This window comes from Stegodyphus dumicola, chromosome 1, assembly GCF_044657685.1.
Source record: "Stegodyphus dumicola isolate Sdum_Otavi_A_Nest chromosome 1, ASM4465768v1".
In the NCBI taxonomy this organism is placed as follows: domain Eukaryota; kingdom Metazoa; phylum Arthropoda; class Arachnida; order Araneae; family Eresidae; genus Stegodyphus; species Stegodyphus dumicola.
Window position 1 is genome coordinate 180,717,584 of NC_140768.1, and position 26,190 is coordinate 180,743,773.

The 26,190-nt window shown below is 35.3% G+C and overlaps 1 pseudogene; it reads right to left on the reverse strand.

The window, feature by feature from the left end:
* Positions 1–390: 390 nt before the first annotated feature.
* LOC146999402 (uncharacterized) lies at positions 391–25,261 on the reverse strand (annotated as a pseudogene).
* Between the last annotated feature and the right edge of the window lie 929 nt (positions 25,262–26,190).

Consider the following 26,190-nt stretch of genomic DNA (forward strand, 5'->3'; position numbering starts at 1 on the left):
CTTAATTTCGTTAACTATGCACTTTGGTATTTCCGGGCTTGTGTTACTTGCTGAGGGATCCTGACACTGTTCGTTGGAGCTTATATTAGTACTCAACCGTGTCGCGATATTTCTGGACTGCCAGCTTATACTCTGGGCAGTCTCTGTTATAGGCTGGGTGCTTGTGATAACGTCTTGCTCCACAGCGGTGGATGGCATCTCCACAGCTAATGCATGCCTCGAGCTCCGATCTGCAGTCTCGCACACTGTGCTCCCCTGCGCAGTACGCGCAGAATTGCTTCTGGCTATGGCAGTTGGCCTGGGTGTGCCCCAGCCTTTGGCATCGGTAGCATCTTGTGATGCCGTAGTATTCTGATATGGAATGCGCATTCCATCCAAGAAAGAGACGTTTTACTTGATTGCTGCCGTGAAGCTTGCTGGCTGACATTCGATGATCCACTTAACTCTATTGCCTCGTCGTTCCTTGAGACGATAGAGCGCTTTGAAGTGACTATTGGGAGAGCTGGTGATGGCGCTGAGCTCATCGATGATATCCTTTGGCTGCGTATGCGCTGGGACATTGTGTACTGTACAGCGTGGTAGTCTTCGCTGTGGTCTCTTAATTTCTGCAGGTATGGCTGCCTTTTGCAGCTCTGTCTCCAGCGCCCCGACGTCATCGGTTGAGTTGCAAAAGACTTGGTATCCGCCTTGGCGAGTTGGAACGATCTTATCAATGAGCACTTGTAGTTTAGAGATCGGGATCTTTTCTTTTAACTGTTCTCTCAGGGAGGTCGGTGTTGTATCCCCTTTAGGTTGAATCAGCAGACTTGGTCTTGTGCGCCTGCGTGTGATCTCTGCGTACGTCTTAGTTCTTGGATGGCTCTGCAGTATGGGCTCCTGTGAGCTGCTAGTCTGTGCGGCTGGAGTCTGTCGTATTGCACTGTTGTCAGTGGTGGTAGCAACGTGCGCTACTGTCAGTACTTCCGTGTTAGTTGTACTGTCTGCAGTAGTTGGTGGATGTGTTCCTGCAGGGCCTAGGAATGCAAGTTCCTTGAAGGCTTCTAAGGCTGCCAATAGCCTATGTCGCAAGTCCAATGTCAAAATTCCTGCCCCTTTCTACTGTCGCGATGGCTACACGCTTGTTGAACACTGTGGTAACTTTATCGACAAAAGCAATTTCGGTTGAGGAAAGCAAGGACTGGAGGGCTAGGTCACCTTCGTAAGCCGAGTTTTCTAGATCTGGCATTTTATATTAACCGGGAATCACTGTGTAGGCTAGCACTGACGGGTTCCTCAACAGGTGCAATTAGTACTGCACTCCTATGGAAGCCTGGATGCTAATTGTTCATCTGTTTTTTATCTGTGTAATTTTAGTGTAATTCAGATTTTTAATCCAGGTAATCCGTATAATGGAATAGGAACACACACAAACACTGTAAGTACACACAGAAATAGCGAATGCTCGCACAAAAAAAAATGTAGAAATTCTAAGTCCAAAAATTAAGGCACAAATTTGTAAATTCGGTTCTAATAGACCGAATGACACGAATTTTGAAACGTGATCTCCTGAGGCACACTGATGAAGATTGGCGTTGGAATGGTCTCAATCTGATGAGCGGTTGTTTAATTAGAAGATGGTGCAATTAAGGCCACTACCCCTTTTTTAACAGGAGAAGAGCGCATTTGAAGCAAATGACTCATCTAACGGTCGCTCCAACGGTCAAAAACGCTGTAGCTCCTTCAAGAACGAACTTTTAGAACAGTAATTAAATCATAGTTAATTACATAGTTAATTGTCGGATCGTAATAAGACTTGTATCTTCTTTTTGAAGTACAATTTACAGGCTACACAATGATACCCAATTTATGCAGGCTCAGTCCACGACGGCTTCTGTAGGTGTTCTCAAAGACGAACAGAGCGGCGTTAGCTATGCTTCACAATACACTACAATTAGCGAAAAATTGAAAATCGATAAGTTCTAATTATCGTACAATCATGAAACTTAGCTCAATCTCTTCCAAAATTCTCCAGCTATACACTGCAACTACTATGTTGATCCGATGAAAACTTCCGAAGTTATTAAACGAAAACTCGGAGCGAAAAAAAAAAAAAAAAAAAAAAAAAAAAAAAAAAAAAAAACACGACTGCAACGTGGCTAAGCAAGATTGGAGTTCTATACGCGAAGGAAAAGTAACAACAAGAATAAGAATAGTTTATGATGCCTCCTCTAAATCTGAAGGAGCTAAATCGTTAAATGAATGTTTGATATCAGGCCCTAATTTAAATCCTAACTTGTTGGATATAATTTTAAAATTTCGCGTACATAAAGTTGCATTTTGTGCAGACATAGAGAAGGCTTTTCACCAAATTCAAATTGATAGTGAAGATAGAAATTTTTTAAGGTTCTTGTGGTTTGATCATTCTTACGACGATAGTGACAATAGTTTAGGCTTTAAGGTTTTTCGAATGTGCCGAGTGCCGTTTGGAATGACAACAAGTCCGTTTATTTTGTCCGCCACTATCAAACATCATATTAAGGGTTATGAAAAGAAATATAGCAAAGCTGTTGACATGTTAAATAAGTCCTTATATGTTGATGACCTTATCCATGGAGCAGACTCCGTTGAAGAAGTTTTCTCATTATCAACTGATGCAGTTAAAATTCTTCAAGACGCTGGTATGAACTTAAGAAAATTTGAATCAAATTCCGTATCTTTAAAAAAATCATTGGCAAGATATTGGTTTAATTAATAAGGAAGATAATTTGGATAAGAAAACGTTAAAGGTGCTGGGAATAATTTGGGATTTGGATGAGGACACATTGAAATTAGATGTACAAGAACTTTTACAACCAGTTGACTGGAAACACGTTACGAAGCGAAAGGTGTTACAGATTGGGGCAAAAATTTATGACCCAGTTGGCTTCACTGCACCTTTTGTTATCAGAATAAAATTCTTATTACAAGAGTTATGGAAATTGGGTATTGATTGGGACACAATTTTGCCCAGCTATTTGAGTGAAAAATTTAAAACTTGGTACTTTGAAATTGAAGTTATTCTCAACTTGTGTATTTCTAGAAAATACATATTAAATGATGAATTAATGATGAATGTGTAAATTTCGATAAAATACTTTTTGTCTTTTGTGACGCCAGCCTCAAGGGATATGGAGCTACTGCATATTTTCGTGATCCTGATTCTTGCTGTACGTCTTTTGTTCTTTCAAAGAGCCGTGTATCCCCACTTAAAAAATTAACCTTGCCTCGTTTAGAACTTATGGGAGCCATTATTGCCGAAAGAATAGTTAAATATTTAAGGAAATTATTTAATATCCAAGAAGATAATGTATTTTTTTTAGTGACTCTAAAATTGTTCTTCACTGGATCAGGGGTACCGCTGATAAATGGAAACCCTTTGTTGCTAATCGTGTACGTGAAATACAAGATGTTGTATCAACTTCACAATGAAAATACTGTAAGGGAAATGACAATCCGGCTGACATAGTTTCACGTGGATTAAGAGCTTCTGATCTAGTGGAAAATAAACTTTGGTTCAATGGACCAGTGTGGTTAAAAGAGAAAAATTTACATTCATCATCTTTTGATCCTTTGATCGAGCCTATGGTGGAAGAGGTACGGGTAGAACAGCGTCAAACTACTGTATGTTCTGTTATTAGTCAAGAGGCTGAATTTGAATTGACATCCAGGTTTTCATTCTGGAAAAAACTGAAACGCGTAACTGCATGGTGTTTAAGATTCTGCCACAATATTAAACCTACATCTTTAAAACTCAAGGGTTTTTTAACAGTTCAAGAATTGGATAAGGCAAGCAATTTGATTTTTAAAATCATGCAAAATTCCGAATTTAGAGAAGAAATTAGACTTTTGAAAGCAGGGAAGAAATTGAATCTCAGAAGTAAAATCCTGAAATTAAATTCTTTTCTTGATAGAGAAGAAATCCTTAGAGTCGGTGGTAGACTCTGTAACTCGAATCTTTCAGAAAGCACAAAGTATCCAATCATTCTTCCCAAAAGTCATTAAGTTACTGAATTGATAGTCAAACACTTTCACGAAGTGAACCTTCACGGAGGAGCCACATTAACATTATTTGCTCTGCGACAGAAATATTGGATCGTTAATGGCCAAGAAATTGTGAGAAAAATAATTTGAAATGTATAAAATGTTTTAAAAATCGAACAAGCACATCCAGTCAGATAATGGGCGACCTACCTGCTTCTCGCGTATTGCCGGATAGAACATTCTCGAATACAGGACTAGATTTTTCTGGCCCCTTTTTAATTAACGCTAGGAAAGGAAGAGGGGGGAAAGAGATATAAATGTTATGTTTGCCTTTACATATGCTTCACTACAAAGGCCATTCACCAGAAGTGGTCAGTGATCTAACAACTGAAGCATTCCTAGCATCTCTGAAAAATGTCACGCAGAGGAAAACCCAAGAAAATCTTTTCCGATAGAGGAACCAACTTTGTTGGGGGCTGATCGAGAATTAAGAAGATACATAGCTACACTTTCCTCTGACGAAGCATTTCAAAACTACCTGAGCGGTGAAAATATTCAATGGATCTTCAATCCTCCTGCTGCCCCTCACTTTGGAGGCCTTTGGGAGGCTGGAGTGAAACAAATGAAGATTCACTTAAAGCGAACTATTGGGACCCAGGTTCTGACATACGAAGAATTTCACACCTTAATTACACAAATCGAGGCGTGTTTGAATTCCAGGCCAATAGTTTCCATCTCATCTGATCCTGAAGATTTTAATCCTTTAACATCTGGACATTTCCTAATTGGGACTACATTAACAGCAATTCCTGAACCTGATCTTACAAATAATAAGATACCCCTGCAGAAAGATGGAAATTGACACAGCAAATTTTCCAGAGCTTTTGGAAACGTTGGTCTAGAGATTATCTTTCACAATTACAAGGTCGTACCAAATGGTTGAGGGATAAACCAAATTTAGCCCTCAATGACTTAGTCTTGATAAAGGACGAAAATTTGCCTCCATTAAAGTGGTGACTTGGACGAGTAATTGAACTATATCCTGGTGCTGATGGAAAAGTTCGTGTTGTGAAACTAAAAACTTTATTGGGCAAAATGAAGCGTCCTATACATAAACTTTCCCGCTTACCATTGAATGAATAAGACTCTAAAAAAACATTAATTGGATATTCATAATTTGTGTCTTTACTGTTATTAATTCAATTATGTTTCAGATTCAGAGAATGGACCACAATTGTGGATTATGGTAATTTAGCAGTTTTATTATTTTGTTTTCCTTCTAGAGATTGTAAGTATGTTTTATTTGTAAAATATTGTGCTAAATTTAATGTTGTTATTTAATTTAAATTTGTCATTATGCATTGTTATTTTATATTATATACTGTTGAACTTTTGGGAAACTTGTTTAAATCTAAAATTGAAGATCTTTATAATAATGTTGTAATGAACCAATGTTCATCGGGGCGGAGTATGTTCCGTCTTTTCGGTAGGTAGGTGGCGCTCTTGATGCGCGCCGAAGAAAAATATTCTACTTGACGCTTGAACTTGAAGAATGACGCATGTCATACCCTTTTTATGCTTGATTATGTTTCACGGCCGCTATAGGCGGAAGTAATATGCTATATCATTAAGTTTATCGTTAATAAATGTTATTTCTGTGTTCTGTGAAATCTTGAAGTTTTGATTTGAAATTCTAATGCTCTCCCAACCTGTTTTCTGCAAAACTAAACACCTTCGAAATTATGACTCACGAAGGAGACACCATATATATTTTATCTAGAATGGTAAGCTAGCCCAAAATCGAATCAATAATAACAGAGGATACAATAAAAATAACTGTAACAATAACTTAACAGAATTAGTTCTCATTCGAAATATGCTTTAGGCTATTAACTTCTAAAATGTCATCTAGAAATATTTCAAATCAAAACATATTATATATGCTTACTTGTACAGTGTCGCAATGCAACTACAAGTTGTTGAAACATTATTTATTGGCTGCCACATTCGAAGCAATCCATTTTTTTGCCTTTTGGGTTGCTTTTCTTTGGGAAAAAACATATGCATTTCTATTTAAGAAACGTATTCTAATAAAAGTTCTCACTCTGCAAAATAAACGAATTGCTTCTTTGTTAACTTCAGGATAATGTTTCTCCAGTTTATTAATTAAAGAGCCAATTACATGCTTCCCTTTATAGTAAGTTGTACCATGAACTGCACAAAATATGTTTTCGAACTCATAAACTGTATTCATCCATGAATGAGAAGGTGTAGTCAAACCTCCTAAGGACAATAATTTAATCCATTCTGAATTAAATATTGGTTCATCAGCACTGTTTTTAGATATTGTTCCCAATGGTGGGTCTTTGTCTCGCACACGATAGGCAATACAACCTGCAACATATCTTAATGCTTCTTTTTCGGCTGTCGAAAATTGTCTGTCGGAATTCAATTCTAATTCCCAAGCCATAGGAGAAGGTTTCTCTATGAAATCCAAATCCAAATCATCAATAATATTTAATGGAAAAGCATCTTCGTCCTCAGTTTTCAAAGCCCTTTCAAGTATTTCTGATGTTAAATATGAATCAATATTTCTGCTTTCTTTAGTCATGCATACTTTTGAAGATACATTTGGCAGCTTATTAGCGAGTATTAATTGCTTTAAGCGGCGTATAACTTCACTAATGAGATACATTCCGCTGACATCATAGATCACGTGACTTATGTATACCTTTTGTAAACAAACAATGCAGATGACCTCAGAGATCACGTGACTTATGTACAGCTAATGCAAACAAGCAAGGTCATTCTTCCTCTTCTTCTCTCGCGGAATGTATCTCATTGATGGATGGTCATTAAACCTACCAAGCCCTCGAATCTGACTAAAGAGAATTTCAAGTGCATCCTGAGTTAATCTAGAGGTTAAAATATATTTAGCATCATACGATGATTTCAAATCATGGTGTAGGCCAAAAAGAGAATTTATTGAAATTATTATTCCTTTTTGGAAAGGCAGTAAGTTGGCTTTTCCCTGAACTCTTAATCCACCAATGACTTTCTACATTAATTCGAAAACTTGAATTTGTTTTTCATGATTTTCATTTAATCCCAATGGTGCTTTAAGTATTTTATCTGAAGGAGGGTATGCTTTGGTACTATTCATAATATCGAGAAAATTGTCGATTAACTCAAAGAAGTCGGATGCTTTTTTATTTCCTGTGAGGTGGAGTATACCTTTTGCGGTAGTTCTTGAAAATAATGTTTTCGCTGGAGCGACTTTTTGTCTCTCGTTTCCCTTGACCATTAAATAATTTGGTTTTAGTTTGTGACACAATTTAATTTCTCCTGAATCTTTATTTAAAACCTCTTTAATAATATCAACATTTAAAACAATTCCATCTTCTAAAACAAATCCTTTATCTAAAAAGTGGTTTCTCAGTAATTTGAGGCAGTGCGCTAAATCTGCAAAAACCCATATTTTTTTCGTTTGCAATACTGGATTTGGAAACTGAGAACTATTAATCGAAATCTGTAACTCTTTCCACAAAGTACTACATCCTCCTAAATTAGACAATATTGCTTTCACTTCTACTGAATTGAATATGTCTTATGAGCGAAAAAAGAAGTTCTTTCTTCATTGGAGTGTTAAAATAAAAAAATATTGGTTCTTTCCACTGCGAAATGAGACCTCTGATTAAAACAAACTGCACTTTCTGAAAAGGACCGAGAATTTGGTCCAGTTTAGAGTCATAGCAGAGTTTAGAATCTATGTACATTTCGTCGAAACTGAGAACGCATATTTTTTCTACAGAATTCAAATATTCGCATCTTTCCTTCATTACAGCAAGAACATCACTCTGAATTCCTGGACTACATGAAAATTTAGCGCACCATCTCTTTAATGTGCTAGTGCTAGGTAAAGGAATTCCCATTTTTTCTTTCCAAAAATCGTAGCTTTTAGATGACAGAGCTCTTATGACAATGCAACGTGAAATATCTTTACTAGTCCACCTGATTTTTTCCTTCTTTTCTAGCAATGCGTTAATCCGCGTCTTTGTAAAAATATGCTTTAGACGTTTTTCCAAATTCTCCGATCTGTGCTGTTTTTTCCTAAATTTAGCTCTTTCGGATTTTAATTTCTGAATTTCCGATACAAATTTCTTTCTAGATGTAGTCCACCTTCTTTGTCGCTGAGCAAACATTCTAAAATTTTTCTTTTCTCTATTTTTCAATATTTTATTACAATTTTCTAAGGATATTATTTTGTTCTTCAAATTATCAATACACTCTTGTTTATCTTTACACTTAGGGCATTCAGGGATATTGTCACATAGGGCATTTTCACTTGTGAGTTTTATTTCAAAATCATTCACATTTGATTTATTATTGTCAGCTTCAATTTCGTTCTCGGCCTCAAAATAAATTTTCTTTGGGCTTAATTTGTATAGTCTTTCAAAAACACTCTGCATTAGTTTTCTTTTCAAATGTCTCCGATTTGGTGTTATTTCGTTTACTGCGCACGATAAATTTATTTTCGACACAGTATTGCATTTCAACAGTTTCTTTTGCGGCAATCTAAGCAAGCGATTTCTCAAGTCATCTTCATAATCACTGCACAGAAAATGTTCGCTGCAAATTCTTGCGTTTTTCACATTAATAGAATCCTGTAATCGACATTTAGGTATCCATTCTTTCGTCAAAAGCAAATTGTCCTTGGGGGAAGCATGAAATACAATATCTCTTCCTTTCGTATTTCTATAAGCTTTACGGCATGTTGCTACAGCACAAGAAGCCATATTACATAAAGGATATTTTAAATATAGAATTTAAAAGGAAAACTGACTAAAACTATATATATATACATAAATTATTTTAAATATTTGCATTATTAGAAAACAAATATGTATGATTAAAATTAATTTGGGATATGCGACCTCCAGAAAATCGTCTCGCAGCTGAATGAAACTACAGTTTTAAAGGCGCGAGCAGGTGCAACAGAGACACGTCAGATTACTTCCAGTTCCCCCCCCCTCCATGAGGCTCGCGTCGGCGAGGAGTCGAACAAAGGAATGACCTAGCCCTTCTATTTATCCCTGCATCGCAACCACAATGAGGTAACTGGCATATACTTTGAAAGATGGCCAGCATGTACTTCTTCAGCAATGGTGCTAATTTGGTGCCAAGGTCGGATTAGGGTTTTAAAAATTTATAGTAAACTATCACAAATTCTGCAAAAACGTGCCTTGTGGTATATAAAAAATTTCTTCAAATTTTGTACATGCCAAACAGATCTTCTTTTGTGATCTAGTTTTGGCTAGCCTGTATCAAATAATATAACAAAACAGTTTGCATCATACAGGCAATCAGTCTCTTCAAAATTTGTCACCAGTCACTGAGAAGTTATGACCACTGAACACGGGTAGTTCTACCAGGTTTGAACGCACACAAATGATCTAGCTGTATGGTTGTTTTTCTCCATGTGTAACATGAATATGAGCTAGTTTCCCTTAGAAAGTTCTCCACAAAGGTATCCCTGTCCTTAGGCATGTAGTCCTTGTGTACTTGTGCCATATTAAAATAACCTAACCTTAAATTTGAATGCAGTTTTCACAGTTATGGTAAATCAGACATTTTAAGGTATTTTTAAAAAATTTCTTGAACTATAGAGAAAATTACTCATTATCTGTAATATTTGTTATTGATCGTTTCGTATTCCTAGACATCCATACTCTGTAGGGTCATTAGGCCTTTAACTGTAATGACTCATTTGCATCTTTGGAAAGAAATATTATATCTATTGCAACGATTCATCCACTTCCACTTGTTTTCCTATATTTTCCTTTTTCTATATAACACACATATACGTCTAAGTTTTTGTGCTTTTGTTCTTACCATATACACAGTCATCTGTTTTCAGGTAAGAAAACATCTGAGAATATTATAAACTTGCTATTAAAATTCTAAAAACAAAAAGAAGAAAGAGATGCATGATGTCTTTAAAGCAAGCCACATTACAGTGTATGCATGCAGAATGCTAAATATGAGATTTTGCCGAAAACAATCAAAACTGCACTATGCTGTCCACCACTAGGCTAAAACATTAAAATTCCCATTGGAGGGATCACAATCTGCAGTCGTGCTACTGAAAAACCATCTGTGAGAATGCTATACATATGCCTGGGTTGAACAATAAATATTTTTTGGTAACATCATGGGTTGCCACGTAAATGCTTCTTGGCGACATGGCACATTGCTTCATGAATATATTCTCATGGCTTATGGGGGGGAGGTGTACAAAAAAAATCAACTGGCAAAATATTAGGTACTGTTCTATTATCAGGACCGGATTAGCAAATGTATGCATGTACACATACATTCGTACTTACATATATGAACACATACATCCATATATACATGCATACATATCTACATTTCTGAATTAGGTCCTGATAAACGAACAGTGCCAAATATTATACAGAAATAGATAAATTATGTGTTTAATAGACAATACCGTGGCTATTAAAATAACGCCCTTATCAACCAGTTAAATATCCTTTACCTACTTCAACACAGCCTCCTTTTGCTCAAACATTTATAGATTTAGAAATTTCCTGTGAGGAGACATCAGTAAATTTTCAAGTCCAAGTGTAATGTAGAGTTTTATGAAATTAAGTAAAACATACGTAATACAGAGTAATGACACATTTCTATATTTTAAAAAGAAACTAAAAGACATTCATCATTGGAGGACATCAAAATCAAAACATACTGATATGGCAACGAAATGAACTGAAATATAAACAGAACCTTAGTTTTAAAAATGTTACGATACTTCTTTAGTATTGCAGCTTCCATTTTTTTTAAACATCAAGCTGGCATCAGAATTATTGCCAACTTCATGTCTCATGTACACTTTGTTACTGCCCTGCTTTCTCAATTGCTTTTAATATGGCATAAGAAGCATTCCAAGGTCTCAAAGATTTTTGCTATATTAACTCTGCAAAGTAAGATTCGTGATGATAGTGAAACATGCCTCTTCAATTTTTATTCCACCGCTTAGTGAAGCTCCACACTCTTTTTATATCTTATATATGAGCAGCTGTTGTTAGATCAAGAAAATGAAATTTATCGTCCGCAGAAAAATATCTGTAAGCTGGTATTTACCAATTCTTGTCTTTTATATTCTCACCAGAAGTTTGAATAAATTGTCACTCCCTCATCTAGATGGTCGACAACTTTTGGCATGAGTGTGGATGGAATTTCTATTTAGAAACTGAGCGAGAAAGAATTTTTCAGTTTTTTGGCATAACTTGTCATTTATACAGCATTATGAAGGAATCATGCCAGTTTTGGTTTTTTGCTGTGTAAGCAGATTTTCTGCTATGTTTAAAATTTTTTCAGGGCCACCTATTCACATATTTGGTTGACGGATCATATGCAGAGAATATATCTCTCTCGTAAAAATGTTTCAGTGAATAGTCACATTTTTCTAGTGTTTCTTTCATTTTATACTGTTACAAACAGTATTCTGAAACCACTAAACCAGTTGTTAAAACATATACTTTTCTTTCATTAGCAAATTTTCAAGCTGCACCTCTAAATGCTTTCTCTGATGTGAAATTTTATTGAATGTCCATTTTTGCATATTCGAATGTGATGTAAAATATGTGTATTTCTTGAAAGAAAAATATAGCAAGCCTCTTCCTCACTTCCCAGTAAATTAAGAATTTTAAGATTAAAATATAAATAAAATTCATTAACATATAGAATGCTGAGAGAATTCTGAGTGATTATGAATTATTAACATTTGCATGGGAAGAAATGTGATCACATGGTCTCCTCGAAGCTCTTCTCATTATAAGCAAACTGTAAATCATCATTGTTGGGGCTGCCAGATGTTTCAGAATAGTTTACATTGGCGATTCATCAAAAATCTTGACAACTTTAAAAAACAGGATCCATAATAATAAGGAAGAAAGAATATCACATCCTTATGAAAGCTTGGTTTAATTTATTTGATTATACCACATAAGGGCTATCAACCTAAAACGAAGGATGTCTTCGTGAAGGACTTTCTGGGGGAAACTGGCTCGTATCTACACTAGAAAAGCCTGGAATCCATCTTTGAAGTAATTTTTGTGTATTTCACGGGATAAAAATGTGTTATTTAAATTTAGTGTGGGTGCAATATATTTTTCAAAACTATTCAGAACAAACTTATATACACATTAAAAATTCTGAACATGTAAAAACTTTAAAAAAAAAAAAAAAAAATCTTCCAGTAGATCTTTTGTTTAAATATATTACATGATAGTTTTTCCATCCAAAAATTATGTAAATAATTTATATTTAAACTAGATTCCTTTCAGATATACAATAAAATAATACAAGTTGTCACATTTTTTACAAAATGTTCGTAATTTTAAATTAATTAATTATTCATTTGAATAATATATAGAGAAACAAATATTTTTTTTCGAATACAATGATGAAATTAAAGCGCAAAACACTAATTATTAGATGAAATGTATTTGAAATATTAACAGAATGAATTTAAAACTGAAATCTCATATGTTTCTCAGTGATTTAAAATAAATACAAGAGTATATTGAAAAGCTATACATGTTAAATGTTAATATTTGGTATGTATTTAGTTAGCATCTATAGTATTTTCAGAAAAATTTTCTCTGCTTCTGAAATTCATATTGCGCAAGCATGTTTCAATTTATGCTCAGAAATTTACTGAGCTTAAGGGGCGTATCTTTGATGCGACATCATGTTACACACAGGCGTCTCAAGACCAGAAGAGGAAAATGCGTAACCTAATGCTGATTGATTATTACAGGTCACGTGGTTTTCTTTCCTTTGGACGTCAGCATTAACACTAGAACTTAACTGTGTAAGTTTACCACTTTTGGCGAAAATTTAATATTTAGAATCGCCAAAATAAAAACGCCATATCATAATTGCTAGTTGCATCGTTTGTGATGAATTACCAAAATAATTCATTAGTAAGATAGGGAATATTAAAAGGAGGGTAAAATCCTAGTATACGGTGCAGCGTTGGCGCGATTTTGAAAATTATCGCCAACACCAAAAATGATCCAAAGAACGTCTATATATATACTATATACTACGTGTGTATATAACACAGTATATACTATGTATAACTATATATATTCTTTGAATGATCCGTTTACTACTCATCGTATATGTCGCGTTTTTACTGCTCATCATAAAGTCGCCAAAAGTAGCCAAATCCCGTGTGCACCGGATATTAGGATTAAACCAAAAGTAGCAACAGTTTGCTTAAAAATTTACATTAAGGTTCAGAAGTGGTGTCAGTGTTTTCAAAGTGAGCCAGAGTCAGGCCTAAATGTTAATACAACATTTTGTTTATTTAACACTGTTTATATTATATTGTAGTTCATTAGTTTGCGATGTGCTGTTTACCACTTTATGAGATGAATGTATTTCAAAGACTAAAATCATATTTTGATGTTCAAAGTAAAGATATGATCACATAAAAATGGAATATATAACGCATTTTATAACATATGGAATTATTTGCATGCATTTCTCCGGTCATAATTAAAGAATTATAAAACAAAATTAAGAATTCAAGTGTGAACAGGCATACCAAACAGTATATTTGAAGTATTATATTACACAGGAATTATATAGAAATTGATTTGAAATAACTGGGTTTGTATTATAATAAGTAAGTTGCAATGACAGGAATATTATAGTAATGCCATTGTGAATTAAAGTATATTTCTGCTATGCAATAGTTTTGCAACTGATGTCAAAATTAAAATTGCTATATTTTATAACTGCAGACTGGTTTAATAGTTATAAGTGTATCTAGTTATAATTTCCATTAGAATATCATTTATGTTATTGATAATTTGTCAGTATGTTTTCTGATGTTAAGGAATTACATATTGTTACGAATTTGGTATTTAAAAAGCTAATGTTAGTTCAATTAGAAATTAAATGGTTTTATTTCTCGCGCAGTGCAGCGCGTGACGAATATTAAAAGAAAGCTAAGCCGGAAAATTGAAAACACAAGAGCGCGTGCATTAAATAAATAAATATCTCTTTTTGATTTCGAGAAAGTACTGGAAAATTCTAGCGCGTGATTTTAAAATCTTATAAAAGGAGGAAAACATCTCAGTTTGTAGTAGTTGCTTAGTTTGTTGTTGTTTAGAAAACTACTGTTGTTGATTGTAGCGAATTCGCGGATTAGCGTTCTTTAGCTGTTTTGAATTACGTTCTATTGACATTTGAGTAGTTAAAAGAAAACTACTGTGAGATATTGTAATACTGCATGATAATTTGAGAAAATTTAAGCATTTTTGTTGTGATAATAATAAATTTTTGTTCATTTTTCATCGGACTTGTGCATTCATTTCATAACGAACCCGTACGCACGCAACAATTTTTGGTAGCAGCGGTGGGATTTGAATGCCAATAACAAGAGCGATGGAAGAACAATTGAGACAGCTCATTAGTGCTTTTGCTGCATTCCAAGAAAAGATGGAAGCTGGCCAAGCATCATTTAAGGAAGAAATGAAATTGGGCCAGGAATCCGTTAAGGAAGAAATGAAATTGGGCCAGGAATCCGTTAAGGACGAAATGAAAGCTGTTCAAGCTGGTCAAGAAGAAATGAAAAGAGAAATTACTTGCATAATAGAAAATAAATTTGAAGCTATGGAAGGCAGAATTGACGCAGTTGAAAATAAAGTTGGACATATTGAAGAAAGAGTTTCTTCGGTGAAAGAAGAAATAGAAGAAAGAGTTTCTTCTGTAAAAGAACAAATTGATGAGAGAGTTTCTGCAGTTGCCAAAGAAATGGATACTTTAAAGAAATTCGTAGCGTCGGCAGGGAGCAGGAGTGATGATTTTAAATTCTTACCAATGCCTGCTCGTCCACCTCTGAAGCTATCCACATATGATGGGAAGACCTCCTGGCAGGTGTATAAGACACAATTTTCTATCGTGGCGGATGCGAATGGATGGGATTCCCAAGCTAAGGCCTGTCATCTCGCCGCTTCTCTAAGAGCCGACGCAGCGGATATCCTTCAGACTCTTCCCGAAAACAAAAGGTTAGATTTCGAAGCTCTGTCCGGTGCCTTGGAGTTGCGCTTTGGGGAGAAGTGTTTAAAAGACTACAGCAGGCTCCAATTAAAATCTCGTCAACAGAAGCCTACCGAAACACTTCAGGAGCTCGCCGCGGATGTTGAAAGGCTGTCCCATCTCGCCTTTTCGGAATGCCCGACAGAAACAAGGGAAATCCTGTCCTTGCAATACTTTATCGACGGCATCCGAGATACTGAAATACAGAAAGCTCTACGAATGGCGGATGTAAAAGATTTAAAAAGTGCTCTAGTGTACGCCATGAAATTTGAGGCAGCCCAGCAAGCCACTCGTCGAGACCGCCACCCAGTCAGAGCTGCTCAAGTCCAGGAGCCAGGGGATCAAGTCACCGCTCGACTTGACGATTTAACTAGACAACTGAACGCCTTGAGACGGAATATTGGTGAGAAGAAACCGACCGTTAAGTGCTGGAACTGCGGTGCTGAAGGACACATACGACGAAACTGCAAAACACCCCAGGGTACTGATGTTAAGACCGCTTCTAACAAGCAGCAGGGAAACTAATTAGTGGCCATCTCGCGGGGCGGAGGTTGCCAGATAATGAAAAGCCCCCGTTTAAAGCGCTTCAGATTTCTGCAGTGAGAGGCGGCAGTAATGGACTTTTCATAATAGGACATATTAATGGAGTTCCGTGCAATATGACTATAGATACAGGAGCCAACGTCACCATCATCCGAAAAGATTTGGCTCAACAACTAGGAAACAAACTTATCTGGACGGCGCCCTGCGTTACCCTCCAGACTGTGTCCGGTGAGAAGATCGACATCGACGAAAAAGTAAATGTTAACATCACGTTTGGAAGTGCCGCTTACCATCACACGGCATATGTAGCAGAAATCACTGATTCTTGCATACTCGGATTGGACTTTCTAAGGAAATACAATTTTTCCTTGGATTTTAAAAATAACGAATTGCATTCTACATCTGAGGACATAGCGTTATTTCTCGTTAATGATGAAGAAGTTAAATCTGTCCATAAAATCATAGCACAAGACTATATTACAATACCGGCAAGAACAGAAATTTTACTTCCTGGATCCATAGCCGAAAATAGAAATTTCCGCTACGGCATCATAGAATATCCCAATAACTGTAATATCCCAAAAGGAGTATTAGTAGCCTCAACACTCGTCGACCTATCCAGAACGGTTATCCCGGTGAGAGTCGCCAATGTAACTGAAAAGTCGAGAGTTATTAAGAAAGGTGAAGTGGTTGCAACATGTACTCCAGTAACCAGCATTGAAAAAAAAAGTAACATCCCAGAATCCGTGTCCTCAGAGAGCATTACATCGGAGTTATTGCAGAATGCACAATTAAACGATAAAGAGAAAAATGCTGCCGATCGCGTCATTAAAGATCTTCAAGTTGTTTTCTCCCGCTCGTCTTCTGACGTGGGTCGAACTAGTTTGACACAACATAGAATAGATACTGGCGATCATCCCCCGATCAAGCAACATCCAAGACGTCTACCGTTTGCTAAACAGGAAGAGGTGCGAACACTGTTAAAAGATATGGAAGAAGGCGATGTCATCGAGCCTTCAGCGAGTCCATGGGCATCTCCCATCGTTCTCGTCAGAAAGAAAGACGGCTCAACAAGATTTTGCGTTGACTATCGCCGGTTGAATGAGGTTACGAAGAAAGACAGTTACCCTCTTCCTAGAATTGATGACATTCTAGACACTCTTTCTGGAAGCAAGTGGTTCTCAACACTTGATTTAAAGAGTGGGTATTGGCAGGTAGAAATCCATCCTGATGACCGAGAAAAGACGGCATTTACTACGGGACAAGGACTTTGGCAGTTCAAAGTGATGCCGTTTGGACTGTGTAATGCGCCGGCAACATTCGAACGTCTTATGGAGACTGTTTTGAAAGGCCTTTCCTAGGAAGCCTGCCTGATATACCTGGACGACATCATCATCGTCGGAAAGAGTTTTGAAGAACATTTAGAAAATCTTAGAAAGGTGCTTCAGAAACTGAAAGAGGCCAATCTGAAGCTGACTCCCGCTAAATGCAAATTGTTTCGAAAGGAAGTGACTTACCTGGGACATGTCATCTCTGCAGAAGGTGTGCGCACGGATCCTGAAAAGGTATCAGCGGTTAAATCCTGGACGCGTCCCGAAAATGTCCATCAGCTGAGAAGCTTCCTAGGGCTTTGCACCTACTATAGGAGATTCGTGAAGAACTTTTCTTCCATCGCAAGACCACTTCACAAGCTGACAGAGAGCAAGCAAAGATTCTTGTGGACAAAGGAATGCGAGGATGCATTTAACAACTTAAAGGAAGCTTTAACATCTGCTCCAATCCTGACGTATCCTCAGCTCGACAGACCATTTATTCTCGACACCGACGCGAGCAATGAAAGTGTCGGTGCTGTTTTGTCCCAAGAAATAGACGGCCAAGAACGTGTAGTAGCTTACTGGAGCAAGTGCCTGTCTAAACCGGAGAGGAATTACTGTGTCACAAGGAAAGAGTTGCTCGCCATAGTCAAAGCTGTAGAACATTTCCATCATTATCTATACGGGAGAAAATTCCTTCTCCGCACGGACCATGCCTCATTGGCGTGGCTTTTAAATTTCAAAAATCCTGAGGGTCAAATAGCCAGGTGGATACAGAGACTCCAAGAATATGACATCACTATCCGTCATCGTAAGGGATCATCACACGGAAACGCCGACGCCCTGTCTAGAAGACCTTGCCAAGAAAACTGCCGATATTGTTCCAGGGTGGAAGCGAAATACGAACTGCTGACTCCGGTCGCAAGACAAATTACAACATCAACATCGCTGCTCGAGACCCGTGGAGTGATGATGAAGTCAGGAAAGACCAGCTGGAAGACCGCGACATTAAACCCATACTTGATTTAATAGAGTCATCAAACAGAAAACCTACATGGCAGGACATTCCTATCTGTAGTCCTAGAACAAAACAATACTGGGCACTCTGGGATTCACTTCACATTCGAAACGGCGTCTTATACCGGAAATTCGAGTCGGATGATGGGAAGACGTTCCGATGGCAACTGATACTTCCGAGATCCCGGATTCCTGATGTCCTCAAAGAACTACATAACAGCCCTACAGGAGGTCACTTTGGAATTATGAAGACCTTACAGAGAGTTCGTGAGCGCTTTTACTGGAATAATGCAAAGAATGACGTGCAAAAGTGGTGCCGATCTTGCGATGCCTGTGCAGGTCGGAAAGGACCGAGGAAACGCAGCCGAGGCAGACTGCAACGTTACAACGTAGGTGCGCCTTTTGAACGTATCGCCTTTGACATCCTGGGACCTCTGCCACGAACTGCTGATGGCAACAAATACATACTCGTTGTCATTGATTACTTCACCAAGTGGCTTGAAGCTTATCCTATTCCTGATCAAGAGGCAGTCACAGTAGCTGAGGTAATGATACAGCACTGGATTTCCAGGTTCGGAGTGCCTCTTCAGTTACATTCCGATCAGGGAAGGAATTTTGCCTCGGCAGTAATCAAAGAACTATGCAAACTACTTGGCATTGACAAAACTCAAACGACGCCATTGCATCCCCAGTCGGACGGCTTGGTAGAGAGGTTCAATCGAACCATCCTTAATAACCTCTCATTAGTGGTTTCCAGAAACCAACAGGACTGGGACAAGAAATTACCACTCTTTTTACTGGCTTACCGCAGTGCTGTCCACGAGACTACCGGCTATTCTCCATCACAGATGCTCTTCGGTCTTGACCTTCGTCTGCCTTGTGATCTATTGTTTGGCCGCCCTTCGGATGCTCCTTCATCGTCTGAGGAATATATTCAAGATCTCCAGGCCCGGTTTGAAGTGATGCACAATTTTGCACGAGAGCGAGTCAACTTGGCGACGGAGAAGATGAAGACCCGATACGACACAAGAGCTACTGAACATCAATTCCACGAAGGAGACAAGGTGTGGTTGTGGAATCCGACTCGACGGAAAGGACTTTGTCCGAAATTACAGTCACCTTGGGATGGGCCGTACACAGTCCTAAACAGGCTGAATGACTTCGTTGTTCGGATTCGTAAGTCTTCGAACTCTAAACCTAAAGTCGTTCATTACGACAGGTTAGCTCATTACTATGGCCATAGTACATAATGTAAATAATTGTAAATAGTATAAGACCATGGTCCATTTTTGTTTTTAAATGTGTATTTGATTTGTATTTGATAGCATTTGATTTGTTTTATGTATTGCATTTATTGTTCATGTTGTTTATTATTGTAATGTAATGCTTATTAATGCATTTATGCCACAGTTGTAAGTTTTGCTTCCTGTCCAGGGATTGTACTGCCCGGGACGTGCAGTCCTTGGGAAGGGGGCAGTGTTACGAATTTGGTATTTAAAAAGCTAATGTTAGTTCAATTAGAAATTAAATGGTTTTATTTCTCGCGCAGTGCAGCGCGTGACGAATATTAAAAGAAAGCTAAGCCGGAAAATTGAAAACACAAGAGCGCGTGCATTAAATAAATAAATATCTCTTTTTGATTTCGAGAAAGTACTGGAAAATTCTAGCGCGTGATTTTAAAATCTTATAAAAGGAGGAAAACATCTCAGTTTGTAGTAGTTGCTTAGTTTGTTGTTGTTTAGAAAACTACTGTTGTTGATTGTAGCGAATTCGCGGATTAGCGTTCTTTAGCTGTTTTGAATTACGTTCTATTGACATTTGAGTAGTTAAAAGAAAACTACTGTGAGATATTGTAATACTGCATGATAATTTGAGAAAATTTAAGCATTTTTCTTGTGATAATAATAAATTTTTGTTCATTTTTCATCGGACTTGTGCATTCATTTCATAACGAACCCGTACGCACGCAACAATATTAACATATTGTTTATTTTGAAGATACAACTTTTGTACCTTTTTTTTTTTTTTCAAATCCATTTCACTTAATAAATAATGTGAGGCATTTCAATATATATTCTTTCACAAGATATTTTGGCCCTGTTCTGTTATCGGAACCAGATTCAGAAATGTATATATCAGAGTTGGCCAAACTTCATTTCAGTAAGCACGTTTGAATTCAGGAATGTTCGAGAGCTGCATTTAAATTTTCTAAAAGCCACAAGTTCATATTTACATCATTATAGAAGTAGTGGAGGAGGTTTTAAATAGAAAGAAATCCCTGATAACTTTGTAAAAAGAGTCTAAACTAATTAATTACTTCCTTTTGGACACTGAATAGTTTTAGTTTACCATATTTCATACATATATTTTATATGCATGAGCCGCACAAATTGCCTATGAAATTGCCATATGAAAACTATGTCAGTGCTTGCATTATTATAGTATTCTGTATTAAGAATTAGTCAACTTTTTATATAAACCAACAGATTTTTAACATCTGAGATAAGTATGAGTAGTGTGCTCTCTAAATTTTTTATCGCTTAATATTCAAATTTGGCATCTTCGCTTATTTGTTATCTGATGAAAGGTTTTTACTTGTTTCATTCTCGTTATTCTCCATAATACAAATGAAATAGTTAAAATTATCTTTCAAAAAATTAGCAAAAATATACAAATTTTATTCAGCTTTATTTTCCTAAAATAAGCACTTGCATTTATGCTGGAAATAAAGCAAAGATAGCAAATTTTCGTTATTTCATATAGCCCACCAGAGGCCGAGCGGTTAAGACACTGAACACTGGTAGTTCGGTCCGAGGTTCGAATCCTGTGAATGGGCTGGCTGCATGGGCGTTTTCATGGTTTTTCCCATGTGTAACGTGTATACGAGCCAGTTTCCCTTAGAAAGTCCTCCACGAAGGCATCCCTTCCCTTAGGTAGATAGCCGTAATTAAATAAACCAAACCAAAACCATTATTGATCTTCATCAGTAACTAATAATAATATATGTAAAACAATAATAATAATTCATAATAAATTCTCCTGGTCAAAAGACAAAAAAAAAAAAAAAAAAGTTAAAGTGAGACATTGAAATTAAATTATGAGCCATACTGTGCACTTTTATAACAACTTTTCCATATTAAGGAACAAGTAGTACAACAAAATATACATGGCAGTAGATAAAAAAAATAAGTTGCATTTTTTGTTAAATTTTTATAAGACATTATAATAAAAATATACAAATTGCACCCACACAGAAAAATAATCTTAGTTGTTAAAACTATAGTGTTCTGAAATTATAAGTTTTATAGTAATTAATGTATGCTAATTTTTTCAAATAAATGTATATTTGTGTGCTGAAACAGCTTAAATTAATAATACCATATATATGTTTTTTCAAATAAATGTGTGTGCTGAAATAGCTTTAATGAAAAACACCGTATTCATTAAGCTATTTAATTTGAATATAAAAAGTTTAAGGGCTATATACAGAAGTCATGTAATATATTTTTCTTATTTATAATTGAACTAAAGAACAAAATAAGGAAAAGATCATTACAAACCTTGTTTTTTATGGAACTCTAAGTTTCATACATTTTATCATGTTATTATAATTATGGCGAGTCTTTAATCTTAATCTTAAAGTGACTTAAAACTAACTTAAAAGTGAAATCTTAAATCTCCTGTGGTGAGAAACAGTTCTAGACATCCTACTTCACTGAATTTAATATTTTTTTCACATTACGTTATGAATGCATATTCTGTGTTTGCTTAAAATTGATGACGAATATGGCGTAACTTTAGCGACGGTATCTTTGTGCATACGTTTATGTGCTTTTAAATATCTCATCACATAGAAAGATGCACTGCAAGATTTGCATTATGTTTAAATATCTATATAATATGCATATGTTTAAATATCTATCTCAGTAATAAAAGCAAAAAGAAAGAAAGCGAAGTGCAAGCTCTTTGATTTAAACAAACTGCTAACAATTGACAAGATACGCAGTTGGAGGAGAACTAGAAATAGAGCCAACAACGTTTCAGGACTGTCATGTGATATAGTCAATGACAGTAAAGATAAGCATTTTGCGTTATCTATCTTGAGATGCCTGTTGCAGCATGGCTCTAGAAACTTCTGGATGAATTGGTCACAGGGCTTCGAAAATAGGTTTTCGTGTCATAACGAACTTTGCATTTATCTTGCATAACATATCCTGCAGAGTATAAATATGGGTCTGAGAACAAGAGAGCTTGTGAATCAGGTGCCAGACTTTGCAGTTAGCTGAATTACAAGTTAGTGAGTGATTTAGGAAACTTTAGAATTTATTTCATGAGCTAAATATGAATTGCTAAATATCCCTATTCTCCTTGATTTGTTTTCAGCCATTTTTGTTCTGTGTGTAATAGTATTGTGCCTATTCTCCTAATAAATTGTTCATACCATCCTGCTTATCTGGACTCATTATTTAAAGAAACATCAGCAATCCTATCACCTAACTGGACAATGATTACGTATATGATAAATGTGTAATTCACATTTACAGTAGAATGGTTATTATAAAGCATGACTTTATAAATAGATTTAATGTATGCGTAGATTAAGTATAGGATAAATGCATAGCTTAGATATACAGTAGAACAGTTATAACAATTTTATTAAATTTATAACAAGATACATAATTAAATTAAAATGAGACATCCAGATTAGTTACATAAAAATCAAATAATTTGTTATAAATACACAAATTTTAAAAATACTTAAATAGCATAATTTTCTTAAACATTATTTAGTGACTTTTCTTTTAAACTTTTGGCATTCAATTCACTGCAATACAAATGATCATAGCTGGGATCTGAATTAACAATTAATTGATTTAATAAAATAGGTTTGGTATTATTTTTTTCTGCTGTTGAAGGATTTCCAAACTGTACTTTTTTACACACTTTTCGTTTTTTAACTGAATAAAATCTCTTTTGGGGAACAATTTTTTTATTTGTTGGTTCTTTTGAAACTGAAGCATGTGCTTTATCTAACAAAGGAACTTCTAATAAATGTTCAATTGCATTTAAATGCTTTTTTATTTGTGTAGCAAGATTAATGTCCATATTTTCAATGCAGTGTAATTTTTCAGAAATTGAAAATAAAGATTGAATAAGTTCACTAATGCATGTTTTACTTACTGTTAAAGATTCATAATTATTCCTAGTAGGTATTCTGTTTAGAGGGCCTATATAAGGTTCTGTCTTTTTTTCAGACATGATTACAAAATGTATATGTTTACACATATTATTTAAAATAGAATAATCATGGCATGTACATTTATAAGCTTTTAAACAGCATGAACAAAGTCTACAAGTTATGAGGCATAAATCATTACAAACATGATCTCTGATAATTTTATAAGAATTTTCTCCCAGTTCTGATGAAACTTCCCATACATCATCTTTTTTTACACAGTTAGCATTTAAAAGCTCAGCAGCTTTATGACGTTGAAATGTTTTTGTTGTCTTCTTTGTTATTTTTCCTTTCTGATATTTTATGTAAGTGTCAAACTTTTGATCATTGACAAGATTAATTAACTCGATGATACATTTATCAACCCGTTTGGTTTTCTTCCCATCTAAATAAATATATTTTAATTTCCGATGAAATGTTTCAACATACATATTGGTGTTGATTTTAGCCCCTTTTCTGAAACAGTATGCCCACATTTTGGCTCTTTCAAAATAGTATGTCATAAAATATTTATGGAATTCTTGCATGTCTTCATCTTCACATAGTTGCTCAGAAAATGTTTCTAACATTTTGTTGAACATTTCTTCATCTAATTCATACATTAAAGTTTTGTACACTGCTTGTCTTTTATGTTTTGGCACAGAATTCAAATGACCTTTCCATGCTCTGTCCACATGCCAAGCACATAATAATTTTTGGCAAGAACCAAATGTATGCTCCCATGCATTATAGAACATGGGAGCATCATCGCTCATGAAAACCTTTGGCTTGATATCAATGATCTTTTTGATGCAGTTAAAAAAGTTTACCAAAATTTTTTCTGATACTGTTGATGATATTAAGAAAGCAACTGGTATGCCCTCTTCATACTTATCAACGACAAGCAATGTTACAAGTTCAAATCCATAAGCAGAAATTCCATGTGTAGAATCAATACAGATTCTATCATTACCAAATTCTATCAAAATTTTTTTTTTTTTGAAATTCTGTCATTATTGCTAACATGAAATCATTTTTGTTTACATTTGCATATTTTTCTCCTTGACGTTTATACATCAGAACGGGGTTGAATTCCATTTGCGACATCGTATTAACCCAGGACCAAACACTTGTCTCATCATCTGTTAAAATTAATCCTTTAGAATTAATGCTCAGACCAAAATCCCTCTTAATGTTATGCAGGTCTTTTCTCGTTATTAACTGTTTTGTTTCAATATCATCTCTCGAAGAGAATCTTGCAAAATTCGTTTCTCTTCCACCCCCTGCAATAATTTACCTGAAATAATTTAAAAAGATAATTAGGAGATAAAAATTATATATACTATATGCAAAATAAAGTTTTTCATTTATATGAACTTGAAAAGAAAATTTTATATTATTTTATACCTACTAAATATGAATTCCATGCAAACAATGGTATATTAGAATATCAGCTTGCAACTGAAATTTTTTTTTAATGAACATTTCATTGCCCTAATCAATTCTTTCAACAATATATAAAATAGTAAGTGTTTTGAAATTTGAACATCAACTTAAGGAGTACAGCAACTGAGACCAATATTTATCCAGCGCTTTTTGCATTTCTGCCTTATAAGACACAAGCAACGTAAGTTGCAATGTTTCAGGAAGTGAAATGTTGGTACCCTAAGTAGAAGCCGGACATTATAAAATTTGATTTTGAAGCCGCAGCCATCAATAGCTGTGTGTTAGAATTTCCCAGTTCGACTATATTCGGTTGTAACTTTCATTTTAATCAATGTTTGTGACATAAGATGAATGGGGAGAAATGGGTGTAATAAAGGAATATAAAGAGAACGAGCATATAAGACATGTCTGTAGAATGATTTCTGCCTTAGCTTACTTGCCAGTAGAACATGTAGATGATACTTAGAGCATTGTATAGGAAAAAGCTTTTAGCATTGACAAACTTACCACATTCATTGATTCTTTTGTCGAGTAGTGAATGGAAAATCAAAATATGCCCATTAAAATACGGAATGTACATGGACAGCATCATAAGACAAATAATTCTGTTGAAAGGTGGAATTCTAAATTAAACACAATCACTGGCAGAAACCAGCCTATTGTGCACTTATTAGTTAAAATACTAAAAGAAGAAACACAAAAACGTGTCTTTTAATTTGAAAGCCAGAGAATTAGGCGACCCTGAAATAACAAGGAAAAAAGCATATGTAAAATTGGATGAAAGAATTAAAAACATCCTAAAAGAATTCGAAACATCAAACAATTTAGAAAAATGTCTAAAATCTTTAAGTTTTGTAACTAGGTTGGACTAAATTGTAAATTATATTTATGCCTTTATAATAAAGGATAGCTAGTATTTATTTACTAGTATCTGTTTTGTATATTTTACTTCTAATATTTATTTTTACTTACATTAATGCAGCTAATTAATTTTATGGTAACTGCACCTGTTCTAATATTTGACTCTAAAATACAGTTTTCCACAAAATCCCTGAAATTTTTATTTTTATTACATTTTATATTTACACAAAAGTTTTTATTTTTATTACATTTCGCTATGTTTAAAATGCATTCGCACTATAATATCATAACAATTTAAATACATATAAATAATTAAATATGATTGGCAAAAATGTATTTATCATTGTAATTCGATAATCGAGTGCAAAAACAGAGAACATCGGTAAAAGAGATTTGCCACTTAAAATACTGTTTTAAATTATATTTGCAATTTTTAAAAGTATTTATTTACTTATTTATCCGCACCCTTTATCTGTTCTAAGATGGGGAAAAGATGTGCAGCTCTAACCACGATGAGTTTCGAAGTGTCTGCTCTGATCGCGAAATTGTACGTGTCCGCTCTGGCAACGTCCGGTGTAGCAACACCACCTGTTCACAAATGTGACAATAGATTACTGGCGAAAACTCTAAACTGACTATTAGCTCATTAGTATAATA